Here is a 6,308-nt window from a genome sequence, read left to right on the forward strand (position 1 = left end):
TGTTTTGAAGTTGTTTTCTGTTTGCATCCTCTGCTCTCAGGCTAATTTTTTCAATGTCTCTCTGTTTCTCTCTTGTCCTCGAGTCTCACCTCCTTCTTTACCTCCCCCCCCCTCTCACACACACTGGCTCTCTTTCACCACAATAAGACCCAATATGAACTTTTGACAGGAGCTCGGATCTTTGTTTAATTGCCAGTGTTACTGTGAATGCCCTCATAAATCTAATGTTGTAGTGCCTTTGAAACGCCTTCTAGGCTTTGCAATCACACGCACACACACACACACAAACACACACACACACACACAATCTCTTTCTCACTTTCTCTTACTTTCCTTCACGTACACCCAAACACATGCACAATCGCACACACAGATGTGATGTGTGAGAATGAGGGCGTCTGAGGTCGTTTGTGCTCACATCAGACACAGCAGCTCCAGTGTTTGTTTGCAATTTCCACTGGCTCCGGTCCACTCCACCAAACCCATGGGAATTTGTGGATCAGCATCTTCTCAAAAAGCTCCTGGGCGTCATCAGAGTGTATAACTGAGCAAAGAAAGAGTGCAATAAGTGCAGTTAGGTCGTTATTTTTACGTTGTATTTCTGATGTATTCTATATAGCATAGTTTATAGTGGAGGGTGACAGGGAAAAAAGAAGAGCGAGACTTGTGGTGACATAATTTAAGAGATAGTCTAACACTAAATAAACAGATCATACTGGAGAGAAAGTATATCTCAATGTATTATTATTTTGTTGCTCAGAATGTCATTATTATAAATCTCTATCTAGCTTTTTCCCCCTGATTATATTCATAAAAATTCATTTCGGTGTTCTGCTTTCATTTTTCTATCAACTTAGAAACAAGAAAAGTAAATAATATATTATAATAAGGCAGTATGATTAATCCCGCAGGAACTTTGATGAAATATGGCTCTTTATTTTCTTTCCATGCATTTAGTCATCGTAAAAATGCTAAAAATAAAACTCAAATATTCAAACTCAGGCTGTGCAGTAGTTTCATATAATTGCTGTTACATATGTAACACATTTGCTGTTGGGTTTTGCACTATATCAGTTCAGCTCCCGTGATAGTATTCAGAGTATTGCCTGTGGACATATTTGTATGCACATGAAACTACAGTATATAAATACCTTATTAGACAAGTTAGACACATTGCCTGCTCAGATATTTCAGTTTTTGCAATGCACAATGTTCCAGGCAGTATGGTAGAAGTTCAAACTGGAGGAAGGTCCACATTTAGTCTCATACCAGGAAGTCTAGCTCACCAGTATTCTTACTTTGTGGTCAAGTGTGACACATTTTTCTCCAGAATAGCAATACTGTGACACCGCAGCAGTTTGGTGATAGCAGGTGGAGGTATTAAGGTCAATGTTGTCACTCAGTCGATACAAGCACCTACAGTACAGAAGGAAGCGCTACCATGTGTTTGACCTAAAAAGGAATATTACTGTTGCCTGGGATTTAAAAACAAAAGTATGAAATGTTTTTAAAGATAAAGTGACTTTTTTTTTAATAGGCCAGATACACAGTGTGAATCATAGCAGGATTTTCAAGACATACACAAATCTTTAAAAAACTAATAAAGTCCTGGCATTATGTCTGAAGCTAACAGAAAACAAGTTCAAAGAAGATAAGTCTTCATCCTGTTGCACATATTTAGTTGTTGTTCATAACCTGTTGGCAGAAATATGACGCTGTGCATGTAACCAGAGAATTATAAACACAGTTACTGTGTCTTTCAGGTGTGGTCTTTCAGGTGTGAGAGTCAGAGGCGAAGATCAGCTGGTCTAGACAGGACTGTCACGGTAAGAGTTACATTCTCTCTTTGTTGTCGATTACAATATACAATACCCGTCTGTTTTTGCATAGATCTCTGTTTCCATCTCTCTTTTTTTCTCTTTGCAACCTTGATAGGGTTTTTTTTTCTCATATCGCCTGTTTCTACATCTCTCTCTCTCTCTTTCTCTCTCTCTGTCTCTGTGCTTCCACAGCTGATTACATGAATAATTTACAGCATGTAAATCCTCAGCAGCTGCTTGCTGTTTGCTGTTTTGCCCTCCTTGTTCCTCTCTCTTTTCTCTTTCAGGTTAACATGGGAGGATTTTTCTCAACCTTGTCACCTCTCCCTCCCTCCCTCTCTTCCTGTGCCTGGGGTTAAGCTCTCTCTCTCTTTCTCTCTCTCTCTCTCTCTCTCTCTCTCTCTCTCTCTTTCTGTCTCCTCTCATTCTCTCTTTCTCTCTAATTACACAGCTCTCAGTTGCAGCCCTATGTCTTCCCATGGGGTTGTATGTCCTTATGTAAAGACTGGCTGAATGGCATTTTTTTTCTTGTAATGATGGGAATTTTAACTCACAAGTGCACAGTTGTTTGTGTGCATGTGAATATGTGTCTTTCACTGTGTGCTTGTACGTGTAGCAGTCACTACATGGTTTCAGATTCTTACAATCAAGACATTCATGCAGTCCAAACTCATTGTGATTATATTTCTTCAGCAGCTGTGCCTTATGTACAACTGTTGAGATTTTTTTTCTGTCACTCCAGGCTTAAAATGCTTTAAAAAGGATCTCAAACTGTGCTGTCAAATTAGTTTTTTTTCTTTTCTTCTTTGGTCCCTTCAATCAAGGTCCTAGGTTGGACTCCAAGCATTTCATTCCATGTTGAAAAGAAATAAATTTGTGGTTCCACAGAAGAAAATCTATCAAAAAATAGCATGAGGCTAATTCAAGGGGGGAAAAAAGAGACAACGGAACAGAAGCAATACCTTTGGCTCTGTTAAATAATTTCTTTTCCTCCATTCAGTTTCCATTGTTTGAAGTCGAGGCCAATCTCTCCAATATTACTGCTAATCTAACTTCAAAGGGTTGCAGTCATGTTAAAGCACTTTTTAATTGTGATAAGGAATATGCTTTCATGCTAAAAACCCTTCTCCTCTGTTCGTCTGGACAGAACCCATAAATATCGAGTCTTTTTTTCATTGGCAATTAAAATTAGAATTGGTCACATTTTTCACTGTCAGCCATTTCCTTTGCACATAAAACCATGTGCGGGCCACACACACACATATACATAGAAACATGCATACAGACACACACACATAGTGCCAGACACTGCTGTATGTGTGCATGCAAAAACACATACAGTTTAGACTCACATAGTGTTTTTTGCCAACGTAAATAAACCTAAACACAAAAAGCTTCCTTCCTTCTGTCCAAAACAAAAAAGTGCTCAAAGGTTTTGCAAGCTTTGCTTCTCAGGCAGGGCTGATGATTCACCACACACTTCCCTGTTGTTCCTATGACACATGAGATACAGGCAAATGATTCTTGAGTGAATCACTTGCACACTTGTGCTTTTGTCACAGAACATTTTTGAAGCTTTGATATGTACACAATATTTTAGCGCAGTGGAGCAGAACGATGTAATTCTGTTGTGACAAAATCAGTTTGGATGACAGAACACTGTACAGAAGGAGAGCAGCATGAACATATACTATTTGGAGTTGGTGTAGGTAAATTGCTGATCTATTTGCCTCAAAATGATTCTCCTAAAGGACCACTTGCCACTAGTAGTGCCACTAGTGACACTAGAAGTTTTGTTTATGTTTTCTTGAGAATAAGTATCTAAAATCTTTTTTTTCCCTCTACAAATGAGAGGAGGAAAAATAAGAATCAAACAAAGAACAAAAGAAGAGTAATTGTGTATGCTGCCAAATGCGCAATCAAATGCGAAGAGTGATCGTTGATACGTGTCCAGTGCATATAGATGTGGAATGTATTAGCTTAGAACAGAACAAAGACAAGTCAAGGGAAATGTAAGCCTTTAGAAGCCATAAAATTCAGAAGTAATAAACTGAATCCATGGGACACTGCGTTCATTGTAAATAGATCCTGTGCCTGAAGAATGAACTGATACTGCCAATGCGTGGATACAGTACCCATGCAGTTTTGTTCAGTTATGTGCATATATTTCATTGACTTCTCTTCAGACTGCAGTCATGATATGACAGTCATGTTTGACAAAACCATTAGGAACATCATTTTAATTCATGCTACGTGTGCGTAAGGCTAAGTGGTTGGTCAGTGGATTCCCCTTTTCCATGCTCATCAATTCAACAGAGAAAAAAAACGTAAAAGTGACATACTGACACTGCAGTCTGACTGACAGCTCGAGCTTCACTGCAGTAGCTCTCACATTTTTACCACAGCACAACTTTGCACTGCAGTCAGTCAGGATTTTAGACATTCTGCAAATTGTTCAAACTGAGTTTCTCACTGACAACACTTGGAGTGGGATTTGTTTCTAAGTTTGGAGAATAAACTATTAGTGACGCTGAAGGAATAGAAGAGGCTTGACTTCGGTTCGTTCCCCCTCACCTCGGCTCACTACAGCATGCCTTTTACACTGCAGTCAGTCTGGGTATTGAGTTTTGGCTGACATGGCTAGGTTGGCTCACTGCTTGTTTAGGAATCTGAGCCAAGCATGTGTGGCTATGTGTGTTTATGTGCATGCATGTATGTGCTTGAGTTCCTGCAGGGTTTGTGTGTATGTGCCCTTATGTGCCTCCATGACCTGATTGTGTGTCTACACTATATACCCTCACGTGCAATGCAGTGAGTGAGGGCTATGAACCTTGGTGAGGTTTTTTTTTTTTTTTTTTGGTTGTTGTGCAGCGTGGCCTCATTACCCAGGTGTTTACCCCGAACCACAGGAAGCGCTTGTCAGTGACGACTGTCTGCTGGCAAACATTGCCTGAGGGAAAGAAAGACAGGGAGGGAGGGAAAGATAGAGGGAGAGAGAGACAGAGGGTGGTGAAATCATCGAAAACACAGCTTTTCAATTTTGGGAGAGTGCCTTGTGAACGATCTATCTATCTATCTATCTATCTATCTATCTATCTATCTATCTATCTATCTATCTATCTATCTATCTATCTGTCTGTCTGTCTGTCTGTCTGTCTGTCTGTCTGTCTGTCTGTCTGTCTGTCTGTCTGTCTGTCTGTCTGTGCTTGTGTTCTACGTATTTTCTTTCTCCTAAATGTGTGTGTGTGTCTGTGTGGTTGTCCCAGTCAAACCCTGACTGGCAGGTCAGTGGGTTCCTCCACTCCTTCACCAGTGGAGGGAGGGAGGGAGGAGAGGAGAGGAGACATACAAGCTGTTGACAGGGATTTATGAGCTGATAGTGTCAGACTGCAAGCACAACAACAGTCTCCCTGTCTCTGCCTGTCTGCTCACAGAGGGAGAGACAGAGACTGACAGAAAGAATGGAAGGCGTGGGTGGGGGATGAGAAAGTGAGGCAGCAAAATGAGTTGAAAAAGAAAGGACATAACAAGGGAGCGAAGAATATTAGGTTGAGGAAGCGAGTTAGTGGATTGTGGATAGTGGATGTAATTTCATTTGTTCAGGAGTTTCTCTCCTTTCTCCTGACACAATGCTCCTTTTTTTTTCTTCAGACACCTCCTCCTCCTCCTCCTCTCTCCCTCCTCTTCACTTCAACATCATCATTGTACGAACTGACTAGCTTGTTGTGTTGATCTGAGGCTGCTTTTGTTTTTTGCTTGTTTAGATCCATATGAATAAGAAACCATGTGTTCATGTTTCTATTGTGGCACCCATGTGAGAACAGAGATGATGACAAGGACTGTACTGAGATGACCATGTACTCGGAAAATAAAGCCTCCTCTGCCATGTCAACACAACCCAAAAAACTGAAAATTTCGCCTTTAACAGGGCTATTACAATAAACTGTGGACATTTTTTCATTGTTAACCACTGTGCAAGAACGAACAAGCTATTGATAAATTTTAACACACTAGTCAATTCCTCTTTGTGGCTGTGTATGTGTGTGTGAGTGTTCAGATTTGTCATGGTGAGTCATGACTGGAATGTTCACTGTTCGATGACACACACTGATATAGTTGGACTGTCTGACTGTCTGACATATGAAAGAAACAGTCTGGAGGGTAATTTTGTCTAATTGCTGTTTTAAGCATAAATCCATAATATCTGTCTCCGTTTTGGTTTGATGACTTCCACAATACATCCTCTCTTATAAACCTATATGCCCGTAGGTCCTTTTCAGACGAGGCTGTATTTGTGTAGTTTTTATATAGCAGTGCTCCACACCAGACTAACTGAGTTTGCTGATGCCAGTTAATTCTTTCAGAATCTTTTTGATCATTTTGCTTGCACCAAAGTGATTGACCATCCGTATGTATCCACTTGTGAACTGTGATTGTCTTACCTCTTTTCATCTATACACGTTTTATATTTCCCCAGAAAGTGTTAGT

At 40.2% G+C, this 6,308-nt stretch overlaps 1 long non-coding RNA gene across 1 annotated transcript in view; it reads right to left on the reverse strand.

The window, feature by feature from the left end:
• Nucleotides 1-178: 178 nt before the first annotated feature.
• LOC113747461 (uncharacterized) overlaps nucleotides 179-6,308 on the reverse strand; it is an 11,128-nt gene continuing 4,998 nt past the window's right edge. The window contains exon 3 of the long non-coding RNA XR_003463645.1: nucleotides 179-544. This is a non-coding gene — a long non-coding RNA (uncharacterized LOC113747461). The remainder of the gene's footprint in view (nucleotides 545-6,308) is intronic.

This window comes from Larimichthys crocea, chromosome XIII (assembly GCF_000972845.2).
Source record: "Larimichthys crocea isolate SSNF chromosome XIII, L_crocea_2.0, whole genome shotgun sequence".
Taxonomy (NCBI): Eukaryota; Metazoa; Chordata; class Actinopteri; family Sciaenidae; genus Larimichthys; species Larimichthys crocea.